Raw genomic sequence first — 14493 nt, 5'->3', positions numbered from 1 at the left:
TCAGGAGGTGGAGTAGGAGCTGGAAAGATACTGTAGAAATGATCACTGAAGCCAGATAAACTGGATGAGAGAGTGTTCATGTCGTGCTCAAGTTTCTGCTGGTGCTCATCAAACTGAGAAGTAGAACCATTGAGACTCATAGTGTCAAGCCTAGCACCCAAGGCTCCAATGTCATTGTGAAGACCCTCCTGAACATTTTGCAACCTAGTCATCATGGGCTCATATATGGTAGAATGGATGTGATATCCAAAACCAATGATCCGGTTGGCGATGTGAGTTCTCATGTTGTCTTGCATGCTCTGTAAATTATCCATCACTTGTTGTCCAAAAGCTTGAAATGTGGAATTAAAGCCCTCTTGGAGATTTGCAAAGTATGGATCAAAATAACCAGCAGGAGGCTCCCAATGTGACTGTGACCCAGAAGGAGGTTGTGGGGGAGGTGGAGGCATGGCTTGTGCATTGGCATCATCATTTTCTGCCCACCCCATATATCCTTTATCTTGATTTACTCCCACAGCCGGATAAAGAGTGACTTCTCTTTCAAGAAAGGCTGGGTTATTTGCATATGGCTTGTAGACGGTATGTTTGACATTGCACGGACCTTGGAATCTTGTTTTGGCCTTGATGAGTGTCATGATATAAGGGGCAAAGTATACATTGATTTCAAGATTGACCTTCTTTGCCGCAATTTGGTCCATAATTAATCTTACTACATAAAATTTCTATCTATTCATAACATGCTTCACAAAGTTTCTATGATATCCCACAAATCCATCCTTGAAGCCACTCTTAGGCAAGATTGTGACTCGGGCTATTTTGTTGATTATTGCAGGATAGTGCCTCAAGCCAGTTGTTTTTCCATAGAGTCTAGGAATCCCAGTTCTAGCTGGCTCATAAGACTGTGTTATGTCATCAATCTCCAAAATGTTCTCATCAACCATATTTATGCTATAGTTATCAGTGAGAAAAGCATAGTCAAGATGGTTGACCGCAGCAAACTCAGCAAAAGTAGAGCTGTATTTCCTTTTTCCTGTCATCCACTCAATCTTATCTTCAAAGAAATCAATTTCAACAGTGGCATAGAATTGACGGATGATAGTGTCATTCTAGTTGCACTTATGCTCAAGAAACCTCCTCAGGCCAATAGCCTCAAACTTCCCTACTACCTCGGTCATAACAGGTTGCTGAGCCATGTACACAAAATCTATTGTCTGATGCTTGAACACTGTTTTATTGACCAGGTGACCAAAGAAGGCATCTTCCTGTACTTGAGTGTGAAAGAACAGGTTGGATGTCGTATGGGGAAGACTGAATTGATAAGGTGTCCTCTCTCTGGAGTAGGTCTCCATATTCCATTTTCGCTTGGGTGCTATGTGTAGGGTCACATATATCACTTCATTGATATCTTCATCTTCATCAACGTCTTCATCAACATGCATTGAGAACGCCGCTGAGGATTCCACTTCAGCATCACTAGGAGCATAATCATCATCTCTAGAATCCTCTTCTCCTGAATCCCCATCATCCTCAAACCGAGGCCGCTTAGATGAACTTCCCTTTCTCAGCTTCCGAGTCAAGGCCTTTGTGATATGACCAACACGGCCACTGTCAATGATATAGAGAATTGTTATTAGTTTATGCAATGATACAAAGCGAATGACACTTGCTGTTATCTCTAAGATTCTAGGGCTCTCGGGCAGCCGTCGAGGAACCGCGGACGGTCCGCTGGGTAACGGCGGACGGTCCGCCGTTCATCGGGCTGACCCTGAGATCTAGAACAACATGAAAATCCTTCCCCCAAATCTCTTGATTTCCAATGGTACTGATGATTGAGAGAGTTCACAGAAGAAGATAGAGGTGAATCCCCAACATGCAAACCCTTATCCATGGACAAATCAACAAATCCACATGAAACCCTAACCGTCATTGAACAACCAAGAAAACCAAAAGAGATCGAAGGAATACCGTCCAGTCATGGTGAGGATCCTGCGAATGGTCCGGAATCCTTCCTCGGACGGTCTGGGAAAGTCTCCAAAGCTTAACCCTAGGAGAGAATCTTCCTCTAGAAGTGCAGGAGAAAGGGGATGTAAGAAACATGTTTTGACCGGTTGGAGGAGAAAGGGTCAAGACCCATCCAGATAAGGCACGCGAGGCGCGGGTCCACTATGGCGCCCCCGTCGCGGACGGTCCGCAAGGAATAGCGCGGACGGTCCGCCGTTTGAGGAAAAACTAAACTATTGGCTGAAAGTTTTTGTTTCCTTTATCGGACGGTCCGCGGTAGCTATCCCAGACGGTCCGCGCACAGCGGACGGTCCGCAGTAAAGAGCGCGGACGGTCCACCACTTCAGACAGAAACTTTTCTCCCCTTTTTCTGCCGTCCAGATAAGGCACGTGAGACGTCGTGGGTAGAAGGACGAGGTAGGAGCGGGGAGGGTCGTGGAGGAGGGCGTGGGCGGCTTCTGCGCGGATGGGGAGCGTCGAGAAGGAGGGAGCGGACGATCAATGGGAGAGAAGGAAAGGGTGCGCGGGTTTTGGGGAGGATGCGGATGCTGAAGGAACCGAGAAGCATTAAAATAAATAAATTTCTTCTTAGTTACCAAAATAAAGTGATAGCTCAATGGTTTGTCTGCTGCTTTGGTACTTGTACACCACGGTTCGATTCAGTGATGCATCACAATTTTTTTTGCTTTTTTTTCATTTTATTCCTAAATTTTTGTCAGTTTTTTATTCCTAATTTTTTTGCTTATACAATTCCATTATATATTTTTTTAAGTTCTAACACAATGTGTATGAGTGAATGCTATAGGTTTCAGTCACAAATACAAAGATAAGTGTATCACTAGCTTTGTGCATGACAATCCTATATGGTTTTCATCCCGCTATGGTTTAGTATTCTGGTGTCACGAACCCAAACCTTACATTAGTAAAGATGTCAAGCCGCTGCAAAAAGAACGAGTAGCTCAATGGTTTGTGTGATAAATCCTGTCCTTGAGGTGCTCGTTTACCAATTTGCACTGAAACATTGTTTTAGCTCCCACATGATATTACCTCAAGGCAAAGAAGGTGACATTGAACATGATACACCTATGTGATATGCCATATATATAGATTTGATCAACCAAGAATTCAACTTGACTATTTATATGCCCCTGATACCTTTGACACATTCAAAAAAGGGCATTTCATTGTAGAGTAAGTAAATAGTGAAGCAAATGCCAAAATGTTAGTACAAGTGGTTGAGTAACACCATGGAAATGAAACCACGTGAAAGAAAAAAAAATTCTGAGAAATTAGAAAAAAAATCACCTAATTTGGACAACAAATGCGACATCTAAACATGTTTAGCATTTTTACGATGGATCAAAATTAAAAAAAGAAGATCATCATGAACCGAACTAAAACTCGACGCCGACAAGTGGGACCCGTCCATTAGCTTGGCGCCTGATTTTTTTTGTTTTCCCCGAAAATTAGCTTGGCGCCATCCGGCAGCCATTTACCGCCCATCCTGTGAAAAAATAGGATCGTAACCTCCCACTTCCTCCTTATCCTTCCCATCTTCATTCTTTCCTTTGCCTCCTCCATCTCGGTTCCCACCGCCGGATCCCATCTGCACCCGCCGGCGCCGCCCCTGGTATTCCCCGGCATCGCCGCCCCTGCGAGGCCCCACCGGCGCCGCCCCTGGTAGCCCACGCTGGCTTCACCCCTGCAAGCTCCCACCTACACCACCTCCCTTGCAAGCTGCCTGCGACGCCGCCCCTAGAAGCTGCCGGTGACACCGCCCCTGGAAGCCGTCTGCGACGCCACCCCTGGAACCGCCGGCGCAAAATTCAGGTAATTAGGAGGGGATAAATGCATGCATAGGTTTTGGATTCATCAAATTCAGAGATGATCTATGAATTTCCTCTCTTTTTTCCAACGCAAAATAAATGCATGCATAGGTTTTCGATTCTTTCTCTTTCTCTTTCCCGACTCCGGTCAACTCTCGACTCTAATTTCTCACTCTTCGAACTCGCCACCGGGTCTTGTTTTCCATTGAGTTCAGCAAGCAATGGCTTACCTTCATCGTCACTTTTTTTCCTTGACCTTGTTTGGTGCAGCCTTTGTCACTGAATCCTTCTCCTGGCTAGAACTGGAGGGTACAGGAGTACCCTTATCGCTAGCAACAGCACTTGCAGGACTTTCCTGCAAATAAGTGCCAGTAAATTCAGTAATCATTCTTAAAAAGGTAAACTACATGAGTCCAATCATTTTGAGTGGTACTGTGTCCTAATAGTAAAGGAATCATTGTCTTTATACACTAGTATGTATTGCGACTTCTGTGCAAACACATAGGAATTAGAAGTGAGAGGGATACCACTGTAAACTACATGAGTCCAATCATTTTGAGTGGTACTATGTATTAACCTTTGCAGAGGTATCTTGTTTTGTTTGCATGGATGTGCTACCTGCTGTAATTGTTTCCATTAATTCAGATCCACCTATATTATCTACTATACCTCACTAGCTTTCAATCAACTTTAGCACCTAAGCATCAGAAAAACAGAGGAAAGGTGCTCAAAGATGCTGAGGGAAACTTCCAGTCAAGTGTTTAATTAAGTTTTTCCATTATGTAATTAGCCTTCTTTGATAAGAATTTTTATTTGAATCAGCTGAAGTGGGCAGAATGTTGCACTTTAAGTTTTCCTTTTCAAAGATGTGTTCTATTATACTAAAACTGTGCTGCTGCATTTTGCCTTCTGAGAGATAATGCACTAAATTGTAAATGCTGATCTTTGTACCCTATGTATATGCAGAATAAATCACGGTAAGACCACTTTGAAGGTTAAGGAACTTGAACCTTGAAGAAGAAGGGGATGCAGAACCTATTGAGAATGGGCAGGACAACTTAGCAGAGAATGAGAATGGGCAGGACAACCTAGTAGTAAATGAGAACGGTGATGACTTACAAGGTCCTCCTGATGTTGATGGATTATTAGCTCGCCTACCATGCCACCATCCACAAACCCCCATTAAGATAATATGTAAGATTCATATTTTTTTCCTTGCATATCCAAATGTAGTGTCAAATCAATCTGTTTCATATATGTAGGGCCAAATGGAGAGGTGAGACAAGTTTTAGGGGATTTCAGAGTTTCAAATATAGAGGATTTAGATGGAGGAAAGGTAATTGTAGGTACTAATGAAATTGGTGTCCCAAATGAAAGGTCAGCCTCCGTTCTTGGTCAGTACCTTGGACAAACAGCAGAAAAACCATCATTAACTCCTTTACACATTGAAAAATGGGACAATGCTCTGTTCAATACTCACAAGCAACAAATAATCAAGGATGTGGAGGTAAAATTAATCTTACTAGTTCAAGCAAGTACCTCAATTTTCATCCATCCAGTAACATTTACCTCTACTCTTTATAGGAACACTTTCAGTTCCCCGCCAAATGCTGAATCTTACAAGGGATTGGATGCTACTGACTATTAACAATAGGTGGCGATCCTACAAATCCAAGTTGAAGAAACAATATTTCAATCGTGAAGAGAGATCTCTAGATGAAATCATAAATGGGAAACCAAACAAAGTGAATGAACTACAATGGAAAGCTCTTGTTGGATTTTGGTGCCGAGAACAACATAAGGTGACATCCATTTACTTAACATTTATATGCAGTTTGAAAGCAACAAGTGTAACAGCTCTTCATCACTCTTCTACCTTTGCAGAAAGTATGTGTGACAAACTCTAGGATCGCAAAAGAACAGAAGAATACACACACATCAGGGAGAAAAAGCCATGCTAGGCTGAAAAAAGAGATAGTGAAATATATTCATCTGAAGTTATTTATTATATTCACTATCATCTAATTCAGATCTGTAATGAGCCTCAAGTTACTCTATTGTGCAGGAAGATAACCAAAAAAGAAAGGTTCATAGGCTAGAATTATGGGAGGCTGCTCATAAGAAAAAGAATGGCAGATACACTACCCACAAAGTGGATGCAGTAATGGTACATTTTCTGATCCTAAGCATTTATGTTCGATCTGAAATTCTATTTACCATTATGTGACCTTCCACTGTTTTTATTTCTATAGAATGCGTCGTATGAGGAATTAGAAAAAAGGCAACAAAACAACAATGATAATCTTTCAGCTCAAGATTTTAATGAGGTGTTCAATGAGATAGTTGCTAAGGAGTTAAAAGCACGTGGGTACTATGATGATAGTACTGGAGTGAAGTTCGAGTGTCTCAAGGTCTAACTGTTGTCACTCAAACTGAGGAAGAAGCAGATACCAAGAGAAAGTAAATGAAATGGAGAATAAGATGCAACGCATGGGTGGTTTCATGAAGCACTAGCTTGGGTTCATGTTAAAAAAGTTTCCTGAAGAGGATTTCATCAAGGAAATGGTAGCAGATCTACATGATGATGAAGTAAGCATATATTCAACTTGTGCCATTTCATATTACAATGAACTGTATATGTGCCTACCACCTAGAAGTAAGCCATCCCTCTCTGAATTGTTTGTTTTTTCAAGGATGGACTTCTAGAACCAGAAAGTCATCGTGATCACAGCCCTACACACTCACTTGGTAATGTGCACTGTCCCAAAAATGAAGTGCAGGTAATAGAGTACATACTTTACTTCTAATGTACACAGCTACAACAATAATAATAAAGTTTTTGCTAATGTATTATGTAATATGGTTGTTGACACTTTGCAGCAAGAGACATCCACCCAAGACCGTACGTCTTCACCTAGTGAGCAAACAGTTGTCAAGGTATGCTTTTATTGTTCAGAGCATACAATTAGTTTGCATAGAATTTGTTTGCTGCAATTGGGTATTGGGTACATCTAAAATCTGTTTCCTTGTTATTCAGTATTGGGTACAAGCTGTTGGTTTTGCCTTTTTCTTTTATCATGTGATCTTGGTATATCAGTGATTATCATATTTTCCCTATGCAAGAGTGCTATTGATTGTACCTTAATGTATCCACCACAGTTATCAATTTTGAACAGATTCTGCATTTTTATGGTAAAATACATTACTGTCCTGAAATTCAAATTCAATAATCACAGTTGTCATCTTGCAGTGCTGCAAACTAGCACAGCTAATTTCTTCTGATTTTGCATGCTTTCTACCTGTCATTTCAGGCACCATCATAGGTGTTCAACTTGCTTGAAAGTCTTGGTGCTTTGAGTTTTCTTTAGTAATCTCTAGCTCATCAGGAACTATTGTGCATGCATGCATTGGAAACTTCAACCTGAACCAATGATCTTGTCAATCAATTGAAGCTTCTTTAATTTATTTGGCAATCAATTGAAGCTTCTTGATTGGTTTGGAATATAATAATGGTTGTAGAGTTAACTTGGAATAGTAAAGCTATGGATGAATCTATGTTTGAGTGTTACTGTTTGCCATAGATTTGTTGCAAGGCTGCAAGTTCTAGCACTAAAAGCATGATATGTTCTGCTTCATTTCTGTGATAGTTCCTTGCTAGCGCTAAAAGCATGATACATTCCTATTCCTATTGTGATACATCTACTTTGGCCATATCTAGTTGTCTACAAACTCATACTACTATCTACGCTGTGGCTGCAGGAGGCACATATTCAGAGTTCTATTCATGAAGGTAATGGTAATGCAGCCACAAATTTTTCAGAGGAACCCATTTTGACAAACATGGTATGTCTAGCTAACATTGCAATATTATTTATAATGAGTGAACTTGCTTTAGTGATGCTATAACTAATATAATTCCTGCCTATTATAGAGGACTCGAAGAGTTAAAGGCCCCAGCTTGTGCTGGTCAGAATCGGTATCCTTCTATTCTGCTTGTTTCTTTTATAGTTAAATTAGTTAAATGTACAAAACTCTTATCTTCAAGTTTTGCAAAATGGTAAAGCCGTTATCCAGTCCATCTTCTTTCACTAAGAAACAAAGGAAGAATTGTGGCCAATGCGAAGTTAGTGACTACTGATGCCAAACGAGACATTGGAGGAAGCGTGCTTGGAAAGGAATATGTTGGGGTTTATGTTGAAGGTCTTGAAAATGTTGACAGTAGAAATAAAGGAGATGAGCTGATACCTAGACCTATTTATGACATTCGTACACTAATAGATGCTATTAGCTATGTCATTGCATGGCCCCGTTCACATGTAAGTTTTTTTCTCAAAGATTCAACCTACAATTCCGTAATATCTTCAAATTATGATATTCATCTAACCCCATGCCCCGTTGCAGGTGAAGAAAGCTACAAGTACAAATCTGAAAAAACCTGGTGCTGTAACTTTTCAAGGGAGAAGCGAAGCTACGATGGAGAGAGGGGCAAGAACGGGCAATGAAGCGTAGGCGCTGTTGAGCTGTGCTGCTGTTCGATCAAATGCCGGAAAGGTATAGTGTTGAGATTTTTTTTTGCTAGACTGATGGTTAAGGGGAGCTTTCATTCATGATTAGTTCAACCCATACCAAATAAACACAAATATGATTAGTTCAATCTCTAGAGCTATAGGAAAGCAACATTTTAACACCTAGGATGGGGTGTGATCTGCATGCATGATTTTTGCGGACAAATAAAGCAACATAATTTCATACTATTGGTGGTGTTTCTGTGTTCCATGGAGTATTTCTGATTGTAAGTTCTGGACATTACAAACAAAATTGTGTCAAGGTTCTATTAGCTGGTGGTAGCTGGTGGTATAAATAGAGTTTACATGGTACAATTTATATGCTGCAAGCATGGAGACAATGTTATATTTTTGCTTTCAAGTTTTAACCTGGAAATCTTGCTTGTTGCCAAGTTTAACCTGGGAAATCTTATTGTTCTTGGATCCTTTGGTTGAAACATCTATTGTTCTTGGATCCTTGGTTGAAACTGAAGTAATGCTTAGTGTTCTGTAAATGCAAATCATTAGTGTTGACAATGTGGTAGAATGTACAGTACCATGGTAGAAGTTAATTCTAGTTTAATCAACTATGAGATCTGTTATGAAACTTGGAGCATGTATAGTAGCATGGCACAAAGGGTACATTTGGATCCTTTGCCTGATCTTGCCCAGCCTTGCTAGGCAAGGATATGAGTTTGGTAGTTGATGAAAAATCTTGCTTTGCCAGGCAATCTTGCCTCCTCTAGCAAGGAAATGCTTGCCCAGCCAGGAGAGCCAAATCAGCTCTCCTGTGTCGGCAAGGCAAGCGCACAGTGTGGACTAGTAATAAAATATGCATCGTGTCTTATGCGGGATCGCATTTGCTCTACTAACACATATGCATGGCTGTGCTGTATGGGCAAGCTTTTTCACTGCCCAAGGCAACCAAACGTCCTGTATTTGACTGGCCTTGCCTTGCTTTGCCTCGCTTGCTAGTCTGGCTAGGCAAGCTTGAGCAAAGGATCCAAGCGCGTCCAAAAGTGAACTGCTTCCTATTTTGTTATTATTTCGCTACCTGGTAGCAGATTGAGTTGTCTTCTGCAGAATTACAACATTGCCAATGTAGGATGTCCTTTTCATGGACTTTTGATCTGGGTTGCTTGATAGCAAGCTCATTTCTGATCTACTCATCTCTGACTATGGCTCTATTATTTCTTGAGTTTTGGTGTGTAGGTGTTGTTGCTACTGGTGTTCTTGTGCGCTGGTGAAGAAAGCTACAAGTTCAAATCTTAAACAACCTGATGATGTAACTTTTCAAGGTAGAAGTGAAGCTGCGATGGAGAGAGGGGCAAGAACGGGCAGTGACATGAAGCGTAGGTTTTAGTTGTTATTGAAAAAAATTAGAAATAATTGTATGATATTGTCACTTTGTTGGTGTTTTTTTATCAAGGCAATTGTCTTGTTGACAGCACTTTAATTAATGTACTTGTTGGTTCTTGAATTAATTACTCAGTTTCCTTTTGGTGAAGCAAAGAATTAATGTATTGGTGTTCTTATGCAATGTCATGGATAATTTATTTAGGCATTATTAAACTATTCGAAAATAAAATGATATATTGAATTTATAAATGCAAATAAACGAATCATTATATATTAATACACACGAAAATAGATGTATCTATAAATGGTCTCCACATTTCTTAATACAAAATGTGGTGTTACTATAAAACGTGTCTATATTCGTAGATACGTAATAAAAATGCATGTACGATATTGTTTCTACATTTGTTAACACGCAATTTGGTGTTACTATGAAACGTGTCACCCACCACGTCACCGGCCACATCACGTGCCACGTCACCCGCCACAACACCCGCCACGTCACCCGCCACATCATCCGCCACATCACCTGCCACATCATCTGCCACGTCACCTGTCATGCTCTACTAAATCGTCTCTATACTAATTACTACGCAATAAGACATCGCTATAAAACGCGTCTATATTAGTAGGCATGTTTTGTATACGTATCTATATATTGTATCTATATTTATTAATACGAAATGAAGCGTTACTATACTATATTAGTAGGCATGTTTTATACACGTGTTTGCAAAATTGTATCAATATTTTTAGATATGCATCTAACGTGTTTATGAAATGTTTCTTTCTTTTATAGCAACGCTTAAAGGATTTGTCTCTACAAGGTCTGACGCGGTACGTACGAAGACACTTCTAACACGCTTTATGAAAGCATGCCTACATTGACATAGAGACAAAATAAAGCGTGTCTAAACTCTAAGTCTGGCGTAGCTACATGGGGGGTTTTCTAGTAGTGTATTTCCCTATAATACCACGCTTGAAGCGCTTGTTCAAGAACAAGGCGAATGCTAAGTTGATGCGATGGCACAAAGAAGAACGTATGGAAGATGAGATGCTGAGACACCCCGCAGATAGGGTCCAGTGGAGATCAATTGATAGAGCATTCCCTTACTTTGAAAGTGAAGCAAGGAACATAAGGTTTGGTTTAAGTACTAATGGATTCAATCCATTCGGTGAGTTGAGTAGTGGCCATAGTACTTGGTATGTGACCCTATGTATGTTCAATCTTCCTCCTTGGCTGTGCATGAAGCGGAAGTTCATTATGATGCCGACGCTTATCGAAGGCCCAAAAGAACCCGGCAACGACATTGACGTTACCTAAGACCATTGGTTGATGACCTTTTACAGCTCTGGAAGGAAGAAGGTGTACGTGTGTGGGATGAGGATAGACAAGAGATCTTTAATCTACGAGCATTGTTGTTTGTAACCATCAATGATTGGCCCGCACTGAGTAACCTTTCGGGACAGACAAATAAGGGATATCGAGCCTGCACCCATTGTTTAGATGACACAGACAACATGTATTTGAAGCACTGTAAGAAGGTCGTCTATATGGGTCATCATCGATTTCTCCCTGCTCACCACCAGCTGAGAAAGAGCGGGATGCATTTCAAATGAGCGCCAGACCATCGTAAAAAACGTGCACACCGTAATGGAAAGCGTGTCTTCGAGATGATAAAGGATGTAAATGTAGTCTTTGGAAAGGGTCATGGTAGCCAACCTATTCCGAACGACGATAACGGACGTGCACCCATGTGGAAGAAAAAGTCAATGTTTTGGGAGCTACCTTATTGGAAAATCCTAGAGGTTCGCAACGCAATAGACGTGATACACCTGACGAAGAATCTTTGCATTAACGTGCTAGGCTTCATGGGTGTTTATGGGACCTCGAAAGATACATTGGAAGCACGACAGGACCTAAAAGCCATGGGACAACAAGATGACCTACATCCGGAAAAGAGAGATAATGGACAGCATTACTTACGTCCTGCCAGTTACACTCTCAGCAAGGCAGAGAAGGATACCATGTTTGAATGCTTGAATAGTATGAAGGTCCCATCTGAGTACTCCTCGAATATAAAGGGAATAATAAATATGAAACAAAAGAAGTTTACAAATCTCAAGGCCCATGATTGCCACATGTTGATGACCCAGTTGCTTCCGATTGCACTGAGGGGTGTTCTACCAGAAAATGTCTGGTTGCCGCTCGTAAAGCTATGCACGTTTCTCAATGCAATTTCGCAGAAGGCAATCGATCCATCCAAGCTATCAAAGCTACAAAATGATGTGGTGCAATGTCTTGTTAGTTTTGAGTTATTATTTCCACCATCCTTCTTCAATATTATGACGCACTTACTGGTTCACCTAGTAAAAGAGATTGGTATTCTTGGACCTGTATACCTGCACAATATGTGGCCTTTCAAGAGGTTCATGGTAGTCCTAAAAAACTATGTTCTTAATCATGCCCTTCCAGAAGGAAGCATCGCCAAGGGATTTGGAACAGAGGAGGTGATCGAGTTTTGTGTTGATTTTATTGAGTCAATTGACTCGATTGGGGTTCCAACTTCACGCCAAGAGGGGAGGCTCCGGGGAACGGGCACCATTGGAAGGAAATCAAGTTTGAGCAATGATACTGATTTGTTCGACAAGGCACACTACACTATTCTACAACAGTCATCCTTTGTGTCTCCGTATATCGAGCAGCACAGGCAGATGGTAGTTTCCAAAAACCCGATGAAATCTGATGCTTGGCTTACACGTCATCACAAGGAAACTTTTCCCTCCTGGTTGCACCAACAACTTATGGGTAACTCTGAGATTCACCCACAACTCACTTGGTTAGCTAGGGGACCTGCTAGCACAATCGTGAAATTCCAAAGCTATGAGATAAATGGTTATACATTTTACACGAGAGCCTAGTACCAGAAAAGCACGAACCAGAATAGTGGTGTCCGCATAGATGCCATAGATAGAAATAATAGCAAGGAGTCGTATTATGGTTTCATACAAGAGATATGGGAACTCGAATACGGACCACTGTACATCCCTCTATTTCTTTGCAATTGGGTGAAGCTAACTGCCATAACCAAAGATCAGTACAGAATGACAATAGTAGATCTGAGCAAGACTGGATACAGTGATGACCCATTCGTACTTGCCAATGATGTGCATCAGGTTTTCTACGTGAAGGACATGTCTAGCAAACCCAAGAGAAATCCAGAAGAGACATGGGAGTCAAAGTGCCACATAGTTCTTCCAGGTAAAAGAAAAATCATCGGAGTCGAGGATAAAACAAACCAATCAGATGATTATGATCAGTTTGATGGCATGCCTCCATTCGCAGTTGAAATTGACCCAAGCATCCTGCTATCCAAAGAAGAGGCTCCGTACTTACGCCACGATCATGATCAAGGAACTTTCGTGAAAAAGAAATTTTACAACGTTGTATTGTAATGCGCTAAATTTATATGACCTTTGTGTAGTACTTGATACAATTTTTAATTTAACCTATTTATGATTTCATGTGTTCTTAAATTTGTTGAGGTGAAGATTTATTAGATAAACATGAACAATTAAATTTTTGCACATTGAAATTATTTAATTGAATAATTTCTTGATCATAGCGATGCACTACAATAATTATTTTAGAGGCTAAACGAACTGGTATAGAATTAATGACTAAATCACACTTATTGTCAATATACTCGCTAATTAAATATATTTTTGCATGTTCAAAATATGTGAAGTTTTTTATTTTTGCATCCTGAAATGCAGTGAAAACATAAATAAAATCCCTTTCCAAAAAACAGGTGGGAGATGAAAGTGTGGGAAAAGACCCTTTTATCCCGGGTGCCAATAGAAACCGAGACAAAAGGCCACCCGTTTATCCCAGTGGACAACTGCAACCGGGATAAAAGGGTAGGTTTCGATTCCAGCCGGGGGACGTACCCTTTTATCCCGGTTATAGTTAGCAACTGGGATAAAAGGGGGGCCTTTTGCCCCGATTGGTGTTGGCACCCGGGACAAAAGGGTAGGTTTCGATGCCCGCTGGGGGACGTACCCTTTTATCACGGTTACAGTTAGCAACTGGGATAAAAGGGGGGGGCCTTTTGTCCCGGTTGGTGTTGGCACCTGGGACAAAAGGGTAGGTTTCGATTCCCGCCGGGGGGACGTACCCTTTTATCCCGGTTACAGTTAGCAACCGGGATAAAAGGGGGGGCCCTTTTGTCCCGGTTGGTGTTGGCACCCGGGACAAAAGGACCTTTAGCCCTGGGTGCAATTACGAACCAGGATAAATGGGGGGGGGGGATAAAAGACACTGTAGCCTCTTCTACCCCCACCCCATGCCAGTTACGACACTTAGCCAAATTTTCACTGCCGCCAAGATCCCGCGCGCCCTTCTGCCTGCTCCGTCGCCGCCCGTCTGCCTCCCTCGCCGGCCGCCGTCGTCCTCATCCCCCATTGCCCTTGCCATCCTCGTCCCGCCGCTAACCACCTCGCCCGTGCCCGGACCGCCTCCGATCCTCCTCCGTCGCGCCCCTTCAACCTCGTCGCCACCGGCCGCCTCCATCGCGGGGCCTCATCGCCACCTCCGTCCGAGTCGCCGCCTCCGTCAACGCCACCTCCTCTGTCGCCGCCGTGCCCTCGTCCGTCGCGGGGCCTCCTCGTCGCCGCCTCTATCGCGCGCGCCGCCTCTGTCACGCGCGCCGCCTTTGTCCCTCATCGCCGGCCGCCTCCGCCCGTCGTTGCAGCAGCCACCT

General features: G+C 42.0%; 1 pseudogene; it reads left to right on the top strand.

The window, feature by feature from the left end:
* LOC111257820 overlaps positions 1-13162 on the top strand; it is a 28131-nt pseudogene extending 14969 nt beyond the window's left edge.
* Positions 13163-14493: the final 1331 nt, after the last annotated feature.

Source organism: Setaria italica, chromosome VII (genome assembly GCF_000263155.2).
Source record: "Setaria italica strain Yugu1 chromosome VII, Setaria_italica_v2.0, whole genome shotgun sequence".
Classification (NCBI taxonomy): Eukaryota; Viridiplantae; Streptophyta; class Magnoliopsida; order Poales; family Poaceae; genus Setaria; species Setaria italica.
Note: the sequence above shows the minus strand (reverse complement) of the source record. Positions and strands in the feature narration are given on the sequence as shown.